Source organism: Gekko japonicus, unplaced genomic scaffold (genome assembly GCF_001447785.1).
Source record: "Gekko japonicus isolate JY-2015 unplaced genomic scaffold, Gekko_japonicus_V1.1 scaffold1598, whole genome shotgun sequence".
NCBI lineage: Eukaryota > Metazoa > Chordata > Lepidosauria > Squamata > Gekkonidae > Gekko > Gekko japonicus.
This window is the reverse complement of record NW_015166468.1, coordinates 174,167-189,710: the sequence shown is the minus strand read 5'-3', so window position 1 is coordinate 189,710 and position 15,544 is coordinate 174,167. Positions and strand designations below refer to the sequence as shown.

At 42.6% G+C, this 15,544-nt stretch overlaps 1 protein-coding gene across 1 annotated transcript in view; it reads left to right on the top strand.

Moving 5' to 3' along the window:
- The window catches only part of LOC107111173 (retinoic acid receptor beta-like), a gene marked incomplete at its 3' end in the record, with an annotated part of 228,239 nt that overhangs the window by 62,877 nt on the left and 149,818 nt on the right, over window positions 1–15,544 (top strand). The window lies entirely within an intron of this gene.

Below are 15,544 nucleotides of genomic sequence, written 5' to 3'. Positions count from 1 at the left end.
TGACACTGTCTAACCATCTCATCCTTTGCCGTCCCCGTCTTCTTTGACCTTCAATCTTTCCCAGCATCAGGGTCTTCTCCAGTGAGTGCTCCCTTCTCATTTGGTGGCCAAAGTATTTGAGCTTCAGTTTCATTATCTGGCCTTCCAGGGAACAGTCAGGGTTGATTTCTTTGAGGATTGACTGATTTGTTCTTCTTGCAGTCCAAGGGACTCTCAAGAGTCTTCTCCAGCACCATAGTTCAAAAGAATCTATTCTTCGGCGCTCGGCCTTCCTTATAGTCCAGCTCTCGCAGCCATACATGACTACTGGGAATACCATTGCTTTGACCATGCGGACTTTTGTTGGCAGGGTGATGTCTCTACTTTTTATCATGCTGTTTAGGTTCGCCATCGCTTTCCTCCCAAGGAGCAGGCGTCTTTTAATTTCATGGCTGCAGTCACAGTCTGCGGTGATCTGGGATCCCAGGAACGTGAAGTCTGTCACTACTTCCACGACTTCCCCTTCTATTTGCCAAGGAGTGATGGGGCCGGATGCCATGATCTTAGTTTTTTTGATGTTGAGCTTCAAGCCCACTTTTGCGCTCTCCTCTTTTACTCTGAGCAAGAGGCTCTTTAGATCCTTTTCACTTTCAGCCATTAGAGTGGTATCATCTGCATATCTGAGGTTGTTGATCTTTTCCCCAGCAATCTTAATTCCCGCTTGTGATTCATCCAGGCCAGCATTTCGCATGATGTACTCTGCATATATATTAAATAAGCAAGGTGACAGTATACATCCTTGTCGTACTCCTTTTCCTATGCTGAACCAATCAGTTGTTCCGTATCCGGTTCTAACTGTCGCTTCTTGGCCCTTATACAGGTTTCTCAAGAGACATGTGAGGTGGTCTGGTACTCCCATCTCTTTAAGGACCTGCCATAGTTTGTTGTGATCCACACAGTCAAAAGCTTTAGCATAGTCAATGAAGCAGAAGTAGATATTTTTCTGGTACTCTCTTGCTTTCTCCATAATCCAGCGAATGTTGGCAATTTGATCTCTAGTTCCTCTACCTCTTCGAAACCCAGCTTGTACTTCTGGCAGTTCTCTATCCATGTACTGTTGAAGCCTAGCTTGTAGGATCTTGAGCATGACCTTGCTAGCGTGTGATATGAGTGCAATTGTGCGATAGTTTGAACATTCCTTGGCATTGCCCTTCTTTGGGATTGGAATGTAAACTGATCTTTTCCAATCCTGTGGCCACTGTTGCGTTTTCCAAATTTGCTGGCAAATTGAGTGCAGCACTTTAACCGCATCATCTTTTAAGACATTGAATAGCTCAGCTGGGATACCATCACCTCCACTAGCTTTGTTGTTAGTAATGCTTTCTAAGGCCCATTTAACTTCACATTCCAGGATGTCTGGCTCGAGGTCAGTGATTATACCGTCGTGGTTGTCAAGGACATCGAGGTCTTTCTTGTATAGTTCTTCTGTGTATTCTTGCCATCTTTTCCTAATCTCTTCTGCTTCTGTTAGGTCCCTACCGTTTTTGTCCTTTATCATGGCCAGCTTTGCATGGAACGCTCCCTTGATTTCTCCAATTTTCTTGAAGAGATCTCTAGTCCTTCCCATTCTATTGTTTTCCTCTATTACTTTGCATTGTTCATTCAGGAAGGCCTCCTTATCTCTCCTTGCTGTTCTCTGGAAATCTGCGTTCAGTTGGGTAAATCTTTCCTTTTCACCTTTGCCTTTTGCTTTCCTTCTTTCCTCTGTTATTTGTAAAGCCTCATCAGACAGCCACTTTGCTTTCTTGCATTTCTTTTGTTTGGAATGGTGGTGATTGCTGCCTCCTGTACAATGTCACGAACCTCTGTCCATAGTTCTTCAGGCACTGTATCTATCAAATCTAGTCCCTTAAACCATTCTTCACTGCCACTGTATATTCATCTGGGATGTGATCTAGGTCAAATCTGAATGGTCTAATGGTTTTCCCAACTTTCTTCAGTTTGTCTGAATTTTGCAATGAGTAGCTCATGATCTGAGCCACAGTCAGCTCCAGGTCTTGTTTTTACTGACTGGATAGAGCTTCTCCATCTTTGACTGCAAATTGTATCATCAGTCTGATTATAATCTCCCTCATGGATCACTGCTTTGATGTGGCGAGGGGGCTTGCGTGGTTTGATGAGGATGTGGGCTATGCCATGGAGGGCCACCCAGGATGGACAGGCCACAGCAGAGAACTCAGACCAAGTGTGATCCGCTGGAGAAGGAAATGGCAACCCACTCCAGGTATCTTTGCCAAGAAAACCCCAAGGACAGTAACAAAAGGCTACAAGATATGACGCCGGAAGATGAGCCCCTCAGATCGGAATGCTACTGGGGAAAAGCAGAGGACAAGTAAAAGTAACCCCAGAAAGAGTGAAGCAGCTGGGCCAAAGCCGAAAGGATACTCAGCTGTTGGATGTGTTTGATGGTGAAAGGAAAGTCCGATGCTGCAAAGAACAATACTGCATAGGAACCTAGAATGTCAGATCTGTGAATCAAGGTAAGCTTAATGTGGTCAAAAATGAGATGGCAAGACTGAACATCAACATCTTGGGAATTAGTGAACTAAAGTGGATAGGAATGGGTGCATTTAACTCAGAAGACCATTATATCTACTACTGTGGCCAAGAATCCTGTAGAAAAAATGGTGTGGCCTTTATAGTCAACAAGAGAGTGTGAAAGGCAGTAATGGTCTGAATCCAAGGCAAACCATTCAACATCACAGTAATTCAAGTCTATGCCCCAACCACTGATGCAGAAGAGGCTGAAGTGGACCAGTTTTATGAAGACCTACAACACCTCCTAGAACTAACACCAAAAGAAGATATCCTCCTCATCATAGGGGACTGGAATGCTAAAGTTGGAAGTCAAAAGGTAACCGGAATAACAGACAAGTTTGGCCTTGGAGAACAAAATCAAGGAGGGCAAAGGCTAACAGAGTTTTGTGAAGCAAACACGCTGGTCATAGCGAACACCCTCTTCCAACAACCTAAGAGGCGACTCCACACATGGACATCACCAGATGGGCAACACCGCTATCTGATTAATTATATATTACAGGAAACTTTTGTTGTTCAGTCGTACAGTCTAGTCCGACTCTTTGCGACCCCATGGACCAGATCACACCAGGCCTTCCTGTCTTCCGCCGTCCTCTGAAGTTTGCTCAATTTCATGTTTGTTGCATCTATGACACTGTCTAACCATCTCATCCTTTGCCATCCCCGTCTTCTTTGACCTTCAATCTTTCCAGCATCAGGGTCTTCTCCAGTGAGTGCTCCCTTCTCATTTGGTGGCCAAAGTATTTGAGCTTCAGTTTCATTATCTGGCCTTCCAGGGAACAGTCAGGGTTGATTTCTTTTAGGACTGACTGATTTGATCTTCTTGCAATCCAAGGGATTCTCAAGAGTCTTCTCCAGCGCCATAGTTCAAAAGAATCTATTCTTCGGCGCTCGGCCTTCCTTATAGTCCAACTCTCGCAGCCATACATGACTACTGGGAATACCATTGCTTTTTAGGAAACTACTTTAACTACAAATTTGGAGTATATATCTATATCCATATTACTTTAAGTTACTTGATCAGTGATTTTTCCATTATATAGAGATTCCATATCTTGTTATGCCACACATTTATGGAAGGCCCTGCCTTCTCTCTACATTTAGCAGCTATAGCTGTTTTTGCTGCAATAAATAATGAGGCTATTAATTCTTTAGTAGATTTTGGTATATCTAGATCTGACCAGTAGTTTAGAAATAAGAGTTCTATATCCATAGGTATATTAAAACCAATCATAATATAAATCCTATTTAAAACCTGTTTCTATAATGCTATGATAACCTTGCACCTCCACCAACAATGCTCAAATGAACTCTCGGTTTGAAAAGTCTCCTTTAAAAAGATGATTTAGGATGCATTTGGTGCATATACAGATCCCAAGGTTACTGTTTGTTCCTCTAATTTACCTTTAACAAAGAGGTACCTCCCTGATGGATCTGCCTTGGTAGCTGAAAGAGTGAATCTGAGATTTTTAGAAAGTAAAATGGCCACCCCTCTCGCATTAGATGAGCCAGGTGCCTGAAATTGTTTCAAAAACCACTGCGATTTTATTAGTGGTTGTATATCAGCCCTAATATGCGTCTCTTGCAAGAAGACAATATCGGGATTCAATTTAAGTAAATTAGCGGATAACATTTTTATTTTATTATTTAACCCGCCTACATTAAGGGAAAGTATGCACACGAAAGGTCATACCTTGAATAAACCTTTGTTGGTCTTAAAGGTGGCACTGGACTCTAAATTTGTTCTATTTTAAAGTCAGTCATCTAGAAAGTTTTCCCCATAGATTTGAATATCCATGAGTGGATATTGTGTTTATACACATACACATACACACAAACACACACATGAAGTGATGTCCACCCCCCAAGTAGAATGCAGTTTAGTAACTCATTTCAGGCTTATGCAATCTTCCACAGACAGTGGAAACTTTGAGACTGTACTAATAAGTAAACCAATGAGATAGGATGTTTCTTCCCCCTTCTCCCCCACCTCTCTGAGGCCATCACCCATTTACCAGAAACAAAGTTATAATCAAGGTGGCAGAACCTTTTTGTTATATTCTTCCCCTGTGAAATGATTAACATGTAGCCTAACAAGAAAAGAAGTCTTAGCAAGCCTCTAGGTTTATAGCAATGTTGTGCAGATGTAAACAACTCCAAACACATCTATGGAAAATAACTGACTAAACGCAGTACTAGTGCTCAGAATGTTCAAAGCCCTCCCCCCTTCCCATTCCCTGCTCAACTGCAGCTTCTAACAGCCTATATTTGTCATTTAAAAAACACCATAAAAAACAAAAACAAAAAAGTACCTCCTTAAGACCATAATGCCCAGATGCTCTGGCTCTATCCAGAGCAGTAAAAGTACTGCCTTGACTCTGGGACCCCATCAGTACATTACCTTACTTGAAATATAGCCTTCCCCGACTGCAAAGAAAAATTTCATCAGTCAGTGTTTAACATTTTAATGGAATGGTTCTTAATATTCTTTTGCTTTGAAGTCAAATTACCTTGAGCTTGATTATGTTTCTGAAATGGGGGACAAACAACTGAATATTGAAAAGGAAGTATTCCACGGAGTCATGAAGCCATAAAACTATCACCACTTATGGTCTGATGTTTCAGTCCATCTTAGGACATGTTAGCAACTGCTTAATTTCAATGACAGGTTTGAATTGTGTACATTTTGTTTTTGCAGTAGGCTGAGCTGTGAAACCTGGTGACTTTCAGCCTGATATTTGTGTTTATTTGAAAGTAAGTCCTACCACAAGCTGAACTTCAAGTTATGTGAGAGGTCCATGATCAGATTTCTGGCTTATTCTTATGAAGAAAACCACTGTGAGGATATGGATTGGTGCCACAGTACTGGGGGGGGGGGTTTCATCCATGTTCTCATGCTATTTTTATGGTAGAAGTGCCTCCTGGCTACTGTTGGCCAAAGGTGACAGGCATCCATTTTATCAATAGCTGGGGAAAAGACAAGCACTAAGTTAGGTTTGCCATCCCCCAGGTCAGGGTGGGGTTTCCCCTTATTTCAGGGGCTCCAATCCGCCACCGGCCAGCTGACTGATGGGGAAGCCCCACCCCTGAACAGCCCCCTTCCTTGTCGGCATCCCAGATGCAATGACGTCACCTGGTAGTGAAGCCATTGCGTTTCCAACATTGGAGGGGATGCTCTAGTTTTGAGGCAAACTATGGTTTGAGGGCAAAAGATCATACAGTTTCCCCCAAAAACTAGAGCATCACCCCCAGCATCAGCAACACCACTCCCGGGTATCCTGACAAGAATATCCCAACAAGGAGCCAGGAGCCCCCACCAGATTGAAGGTAGGAACTGACAACCCTATGCTTAAGTCTTGCTTAAGAACACAATTTTTATTCTGTTTCTTTAAATATTTTCTCTCACACTGAGGATTCAAAGTGGCTTACAGCCCTGACCTGGATAGCCCAGGCAAGCCCAATCTCATCAGATCTCAGAAGTTAAGTAGGGCCGACCCTGGCAAGTATTTGGATGGGAGACCGCAAAAGAATATCAGGGTCAGGTGGAAGATGTAGGCTATTAAGCCACTTCTCTGAACATCCTCCATGCCCCAGTAGGAGTCGCCAGAGGTCACCATGACTTTCAGGCACAGGCACACACACACACACAAATACACAAAAGTGGCTTGCAGAATAAAATATATTATAATGACAATGTAAACAAAAAATGTACAGCCCAATAGGCTTCGAGTATAATTGTCAAGCACCTTGACCTTGGATGGTTCAGGCTAACCTAATCTTATCACTAGGAGCTGCAGTGGCTCAAGTGGTTAAGACGCTGAACTGCAGGCTGTGGAAGGTCAGTAGTTCAGCAGTTCGAGACCCGGGTGCCGCATGACGGAGTGAGCTCCCGTCTCTAGTTCCAGCTCCTGCCAACCTAGCAGTTCGAAAGCAAGAAATTGCAAGTAGATAAATAGGTACCACTTTGGTGGGAAGGTAACAGCGTTCCGTGTGCTTTGGTGTTTAGTCATGCCGGCCACATGGCCACGGAAACGTCTTTGGACAGCGCTGGCTCTTCGACTTTGAAACGGAGATGAGCACCGCAACCCTAGAGTCGGATTCGACTGGCTTTCGAGCAAGGGGACCTTTACCTTTACCTTTAATCTTATCACATCTCAGAAGCTCAGTAGGATCAGCCCTGGTTAGTATTTGGATGGGAGGCCTCCAAAGAATTCCAGGGTCGCAATGCAGAGGCAGGGAATGGCAAACCACCTCTGTTATGTCTCTTGGCTTGAAAACCTTATGAGGTTGCTTGCTATAAGTCAGCTATGACTTGACTGCACTTTCCACAGCCACATAATTGTAAAGCAGGTGATGAATCACAAGAGCATCCTGGGCTGGTGCTATTTCCTCTGTCACTACTTCTGTGGGGTCACAAGTTAAGGTCCAAACTAGACATTACATCTGGCATGACTTGGGTTGAAGTTCCCCGAAGGCTTTGCTCTTTGGATAACCAAATTTGACAATGAGGAACTGAAGTTGCAAGCATGCCAGGACAGGTGCATGCACAAGTTTTGTATTTGTCTGAGCTCTTTGTATGTGTTTACTTAATGGCTGGAGGTACAAAGCAGTGTTGCAGTGGAATGCATGAAACAGCAGTGACACAATTTCCTATCTCAAATTATTGGTTGCTTTTCCCTCTATGGGAATATGTTTCCTACTGTAGCACAAAGCAAATTGTACAGGCCTTCTGAAAGTTGCTTTACTTGTCCTCTGATTTGGGAAGAAAACAGAACTGGAAATATTCTTCTTTGATTCATTCATTTTATAACAAACATTTTAACAGGAGCTATGCATCTACCATAATAAGCTTTAGATTGGCAGTATCTTAGACACTGGACTTGGATTTGTTCCACACTCATCAAAAAGGTTGTTAGACACCAATTTTTAGTCCAAGCCTAATGTTAACTCACACTACAGAAAAAGGAGCTCAGACAGGAAAAGAGATACATCATGGTTTGACTACCATTATGCAGTACATCTGGCTATTGTAAAGGACAATTCATTTGATAAAGCTGCTGAACCTGAGATTTGACACATCAGCCCCTCCCACTTCCCTCTCTCTCTTGAGAGTTTTATGAGGAATTTCCTGACACTCTTAGGTTTGAACAGTTTTCTTGTACTACTTGTATCTAACCAATCTAGTTTCTCAAAGAAAGAGAAAGTTCTTTAGGAAGCAATAAGCAGTACTCCTTTGTGTCCATGCTCACAGATTGGTATATATGCATGTGGTCAGCGTTCCTTTAGGCTAGTTAGGTGATAAGTGGCACGGTAGCCAGGATAGCAGTCAGTCACTTTTAAAAGTAGATTTTCCATGCCTTTGGAATTAAATCATGGCCAGCATGGTTCCGTTGCTTGCTTGTTCTGTTGATTGCCAGCCCTAGGGTAAGATTTATTTATTTATTTTTCACTTTTATAGCTCGCCCATCCTGTAAACGGGCTCAGGGTGGGTTACAACATTTCCAGAAATACAATAAAAAAATTTAAATGCATTATAAACATATAAAATCAATAATCATAGCTTGCCGTAGGGAGAATCCGGCCCATTGTTGTAGGTAGGTATGGCCAGTTATTGATGGGTGGGAGACAGCAATCTTGGGGGCCATGTGTAGACGCCCGCTGCCTTAGCCAAAAGCCAGACATCTTGCAGATGGCCTTAGATGTAGATTATAATAAGGTTGAACACTTTTTAAAAAAGCACTGAGGGATTATTTAAGCCTGAAAGTGTCCAGAGTTTAGCCCTCTGGCCCTGAATGAACCAGTCCACTGGATCCAGCTCCATTCATAATAATATTTTGCGCTGTGGTTGTCTAAATATTTTTGTGCTTCTTTGTAAGCTATTTTGAATCCTCAGTGGGGATAAAATCAGGATATAAATAAATATTAGAATCCTTAGTCTAGGTCCAAGAGGAACCATTGGTCTAGAGGTCAAGTTATTGATAATTGTGAAACAATTTTGGTTGGTTTCGTCTGTTGAAAACTGTTGCCATCTTTGTAACACTGACCCCAAAGCCAAGACTAAGCTTTTAAAAACTTGTCCAATCTGAACAGGGTTCCATATATAATCCACACAGGATTTGATGGTAGATGTCTCCTTCAGTAGGAGTTTGATACTAGAAGATCATCTGAGCAGTAGAATCTCAGTCACAGTTGGGGGTTCCAAGTCTAACCCTTTATATTCTGTTGCCACAAATTCAAACAGTTCTTTTGTTAGGTCTGATGAAACCATGCAACTATGAAATAGACCATGTACAGAAAAAGTCTTTTCTAAAATTCCAGATGGCCTTAGTTGGTGACACTCCCGTGTGACTTTGTCACCTGTGCTGATGGCCTGCCAGGTGGCCAGGCCTCCTATCCATATACAAGACATTTTGACACCTTCGCTGGGGCAGAGACAGGCAGGCGCCTTCCCAAGCATGGGAAAGAGCTATGCCCAGTATATTAGCACATCAAAATCATTCCCTGACATGACACATAGACACTTGAAGAGGCTGGAGTGGGAGTAACTGAACTGCAGACAGGATGCCCAACTCCTAGCCAATCAAAATATACCTTGCCTGGCAACGCATGGTAACCAGAGATTGGACACGCCTCCCCACTCTCTCACTATTGGCCATACCTGGTGGTGAAAGAAGGGGGTATAACTGCAATAATCTATATGGGAAAATAGGAGTTCCCCTCTGGAAAGAAAGAGTTCTTTTGGACAGGCTGTGTGCTTGTCAACTGTGCTGTTAACATGGAGTGAGCCTACTAGGCAGCCAAGCTGGACTTAGCTGCCCACAGCACCATGGGGTTCCTTTTCAAGATTCCCTGGTGAGACCTTGGACTATTTTATCTAATACCTCTACAAGCCTGGTAACTATGGAATACCTCTATTGTGTAAGTAGAGCTGAACAAGCTATAGATATCATTTGTTTTCTTATCTTTTGCTAGTCTCATGTTATATGCATGCTTTTGCACTGAATAAAGATAATATATAATCAATATTACCTGGACTTGTTTCCTCTGTTGCAACCTGATTTCTAAGACCAAATCTTGTGTCTAAGCCATTCGCCTAAGGAGGCTACCACTGTGTTAATTAATTGTTTGCAGCCCTGGTACAGAGCTGGTAAAGTGCTAAGTCCTATAAATCAAGCAGGAAGTGGGATCTCTCCTCTTGATCTTGGTGGGGACTTTTCGTGAGAGATCCTGGTGGCAGTAACTACTGGTAAAGCCTGGAGAGTGTACAGACATTCTCCTGGGGTTTGTTTAATTGTTGCTGAATGCTTGGTTTAACTCCCATCCCTTGACTGGGGTGAGAGAGAAACCTTGACAGACCAGTCTTATTTGCATGTATTGGGTAGCATCCAACAAATAGACCTCATTTGTTGAAGAATTAACTTACAAGTAAACAAGTGGGAGATTTATAAGGAAGCCGTCTGTCTTCGTCAAGATATTGATTCTGAAACCATATTTCCCTGCCATTCAGCAGTGTTGCACAGCAGGCATACACAGCTCCAGGTCTCATTCCCCAAAGGCCACATGTTCAAACAATAAAACATTTGCGTTCCATACAATGGAAATCAGAGCAAATCCTGTGATCAGTGCACTTACCCTCTTCATTTCAAAATCAGAGTAGTTTTCAGATCTTGCTCCAAGACAGAAAAGGAGGACGTTAATCATCGCTGGAAGAACATACTACTGGATTTCTAAACCACCAAAGAAACTGTTTCCATTTAGAAAAAGCTATAGTGCCATTAACAAAGAATTATTGCTGTCCTTCCTTAGTCCCTCTCCAAACCACAGTAACTAATCCTGCACTTTCCTGACCTTTTGCTTCTGGCCAGAAACTGCTAGCTAAACCAAGTGGAATGAATTCAGATCCCTTTCTAGCATTTTCTACTTGATATCAGTGATTTCAATTTAACGTTTATTTTTTAACCAGATGAAGTGTGAAAAGTATCCAAAAAGCAGTTGTCTAGAATCTTTGGTTAAATTGTACCCTGAACAGCTGCTTCAGTTGCCTGCTGTCATTTTGGTTTAATCTGTAATGTCAGTGGGGGCCTCTGACTAAATTACACTTATTAAAATGACATGTTTTCAACTTCCCATTGTTGTTCCCTTTTCAGAATATAAACGTATAAGGTGATAAATGGGTATCATTCGCTAGATTATACTCCAGATACTCAGGGAAACAAGTTCAGTTTTTTAAAAAGGACAGATCTTTCCCCTTGCCTGCTAGCTTGGTGCAGGTTATGAAATTTTGGAAGTCTTGGGCTGCTGGGAGCTGTCAGAATACAAAATGCCTATACTAGTAGCCTGGAACTGGTTTACAGCATCCACTGGCTGCAGGATATATAGATGTTGAGACCACAAAACCAACTGAAAGGGTACAAGACCAACCAACTATAGATACTTTGCATATCTTCAGCTGTTGCCAAGCCTCCAACTCATAAAACATTTTTGTTGTTCAGTCGCACAGTCGAGTCCGACTCTTCGCGGCCCCATGGACCAGCTCCCGCCAGGCCTTCCTGTCTTCCACTGTCCTCTGAAGTTGGCTCAATTTCATGTTCGTTGCATCTATGACACTGTCTAACCATCTCATCCTTTGCCGTCCCCGTCTTCTTTGACCTTCAATCTTTCCAAGCATCAGGGTCTTCTCCAGTGAGTGCTCCCTTCTCATTTGGTGGCCAAAGTATTTGAGCTTCAGTTTCATTATCTGGCCTTCCAGGGAACAGTCAGGGTTGATTTCTTTGAGGATTGACTGATTTGATCTTCTTGCAGTCCAAGGGACTCTCAAGAGTCTTCTCCAGCACCATAGTTCAAAAGAATCTATTCTTCGGCGCTCGGCCTTCCTTATAGTCCAACTCTCGCAGCCATACATGACTACTGGGAATACCATTGCTTTGACCATGCGGACTTTTGTTGGCAGGGTGATGTCTCTACTTTTTATCATGCTGTTTAGGTTCGCCATCGCTTTCCTCCCAAGGAGCAGGCGTCTTTTAATTTCATGGCTAAAACATTTAGGTTGCTCCTTTCTATACAATTTGTGTAGGAATAAATCCCTTTGACCTCAGTGGGGACTCGCTTCTGAGTAAGTATTCATAAGATTGAGGTATTAGGAAAGTGGCTGCAGTCTGGGAAAAATCCTAAGTGAATGAAATCTCTCCACTGAGCATTTTGATTCAGTCATGACCTTCATTCACATGCAAGAGGCAGTCAATTTATTAAGCATAGAGAAACTGTGTTAAATTCCTTGATAATGTTTTGACTGCCAGATGTCCAAGCAGCACATAATTCCAAATTGTTGAGTGTGCTTGTGCAGTAGATGATGGGAGCCATGAATAACTCCAAAAACCACAGCTTTCAAGACTCCCTCTCTCCTGTTGCCTCTGCTTTGTCTTGCTGATAACAGCAGCAGCAGTTCCCTCCCAACCTGATGCCCAAAATGTCTGCATTGCAACACTACATTTTTAAAGTCTCCCTTCTGGCTCTGCCTTTGTACCTCCTTTGTTTCCTGCTGCTGGCCTTAGTGGAAGAATCGCCTCTTGACACAACTCCTACTTGTGTATGCTATAAAATGCCCCATTTTCAAGGGCTTCCTCTGTTTTCTCCTGCTGCTGCTGGCAGTGTTGAGTTAAACAGCAGGACTTAACCTTCTTTCTGATCCATATCTTATGCCTGCTAGAAAACACATTATTTTTTAGTTTTCTCCCTCCCTTTTCCTCCAGTTTGTAGAGGTAAGTTGCATGGCATGACCAGTTTCCTGTCCCAATGCACAAAGAGGTGCCACTGTGCTAACAACCTGATTCTATGAAGAATTAGGCATGTCCACTGAAACAGGATGGTGCCATAAGCCTTATAATTCACAGTTGTCACCTCTGAATCTTATCTTCAGTATGGAGTTTTGCAATTTGGGGATCACAGATTTTTTTTTTAGGAAACTCCAAGAATGTTTCTGGGGTGTACTAGGACAGTTGATTCCACATCTGTGCTCACCAGCATGATAACTGGTTTGTGTTTTTACTGTCCCTTTCTATACTGGAGACTCCAAGCCTAGGTGAGCATCTAGCAAGGCCTAGGGATGTCCTGCTAGACTCTTACTTTACATGCTTAAAGGTCTCTAAAACATGGAAGGGAAACAGCAACATTATTTCTTTCTTATATTAGAGGTCTCTGTTGATTTCCAAAATAAAGTCAAAAAGGAATAGTTCATTCTAGAAATGCTTCCAGCCCAGTCAACTTCTAGTGTTCATCGTCACTCTCCTGTGCCGTTCCACATGGGTACTGCACATGTGCACAAGCCAGCCGCTGGAAGATTTTTTAGCTAGCATAGCAACAGAGTAAGAGGAGCCCCTCCCAAATGGAGGTGCAGTCTCCGTTTCCTGCTTAATGGTCACATGCTCCATGGAGGAGCTTCGCACACTCCCTCAGTAAGAATCGCCTCTTGACACAACTCCTACTTTGTCTCTCTTTGCTGCTGCTGGAGAAGAACACTCCTTTATCCTTAGTTTTTTCTTTTCAAAGAACACAAGAAGATGGTATTGTTCAAGAAAAAATTAGAAAACAGATGAGCACTCGGTGTGTTTGATCTGCTTGGGTGAGAGCCATAACATTGCAGCATGTAAAATCTGCCAGCAGTTTACCCCGAAAACTAGGGCCAATCATGCCTCTTGGCTAAAAGCTAAAGATGATTACCATCCACTCACACCTGTTTCAAACATCCATGCAAGCGGTTGACAACTTTTTTCCTGAGTTGATTACTGAGTTACAGGTTTTATTGGCAGTTCAATGTTTAAGCTGCTCTGCTTCACAGTTTGGTTTTTATTTCAGATTTTTCCTGTCACAGACCAACTCCCAGTATAACCTAGTCACTCCTTCAGGCCAAGGTAGATATGGTTCCAGGTTCTCATGCAGAGATCAAAAGGCAGGATTATCCACCTTCCTTAAGTACAGGATCTCCTGAGGATAGTGGACATCCATCATCTGTTTTCCATGCCCATAGAAAGAAGAACCCCTTTTCACAAGAGTCCTCAGAAAGATTCCTCGAGGGCCTTAATAATCTGTAGCCACCTAGGACTCCCATTATACCTCAGTGATCCCTGTCATTAGTGATGTCTCACCTATTGAACTATTAGCCACTTGTCCTCTGGAACAACTTTCCTTCAAAACTCCCATCCTAGTAGCTATCACATCTGCGAGGAGAGTAGGGGAAATTACAGCACCCAGAGCTGACTACCCACTTATAAAATTTCATGAACAGAGAGTAGTACTCAGACCCAGCATGCATTTTTTTTTACCTAAAGTAGTGTCCAAACTTCACCTTCATCAGGATATCTCACTACCTACTTTTCCGGCCTACACCCTTCATCTGAGGCAGAAAAGAAATTCCACTCTCTAGATGTTAAATGTGCTTTGCTGTTTTATTAAAAAGAACAAGTGAATTCAGGAAGACTCTACAGTTAAGAACATAAGAGAAGCCAATATTGGATCAGGCCAATGGCCCCATCTAGTCCAACACTCTGTCAAGACGGCCTACAACCAGGCATCCATCCTGTGACCATCCATCCTGTGCCCGTCTAGTCCAACACTCTGTCAAGACAGCCTACAACCAGGCATCCATCCTGTGCCCATTACACATTACAGCATACTCGACAAGATCTCAATCAACGTCAGCTGCCTTTTGAGGAGGCATTCCTTTGACTGAGGTGTGTAGAGCAGCCACCTGGTCGTCCACAGATACTTTCATCAAACAGTATTCTGTAGATGTTAATACAAGAAGAGAAACATCCATGGGGACAGCAGTCTTCAATTCTATTTTACAGTGAATCACTCAACCCACCACCTGGTAAATCAGCTTGTTAGTCTCCCCTGTGGGGCTGCACAGGACAAAGATGATGAAAACAGTGTTGCATTTACCTGTAACTGTTGTTCATCAAGTTGTCACTGTGTAGGAACATATCCATTCCTCCTACCCCACTGTGAGCTATTCCTCTGTATAAAATGTTTCCTCCTATGGGTCATAGCGGTGGCCCAGGAGAACTGAGAGAGTGTGCAGAGCCTCTCCCTGAGCCCATAACTGTTGGGCAAGAAATTATGCCTACATCTCCAGTTGGGAGGGGGTCCTCCTACTCTGTTGCTAGGTTACTTAAAAAATCTTCCAGTGTCTGACCTGCACGTATGCGCAGTACCCATGTGTGCCTGCATAGTGACAACTCAATGAACAACAGTTACTGGTAAGTGCAACACTGTTTTCTAGTCCAGACTCTTATTGGGGTGGAACTGGACAGCAAACTTGTTCTGTTCATTGAATGTGAATGGATGCATTGCACCTGTCACCACAATGGTGAACATTTGTCTTGTATGAAATAATTAAATTTGTCTTGTATGAAATAATTTAATTAATGCATAATCTTGCTACTTTTATCACATTAATACTTAGTTGATTAAACTTCTGACAAGTAGTTGATGTTAACAAAAAAACCAGTGAGTGTTAATGAGAAAATTTCAGAACATCTTTCCATTTGAGTTGAAATAAATTGTGTATTAGAGTACAGAATCTCCAATAATCATAGTGGTTTGAGTGGGCATCCCTATTTTGGGACTCAGCATGGCACTGGTAGAGATCTTGCTGGTGCTGCATATAGTTCTGGGAACGAACATCTTTCCATTTGAGTTGAAATAAATGGCGTATTAGAGTACAGTAAATCTCCAATAATCAGAGTGGTTTGAGTGGGCATCCATATTTTGGGACTCAGCATGGCACTTGTACAGATCTTGTTGGTGCTGCCTATAGTTCTGGGAAGCCATACTTGGAATCAAAGAAAGAGTCAGAGCTATGTCTGCCATGACTTATGATTAAAGCTATGCCTATCTCTAGAGGTTTTCTGATCTATTGATGTCTAATTTTCATCTTCTTTCTAAGCTGGTTCCCCTAACTTCTCTCTCT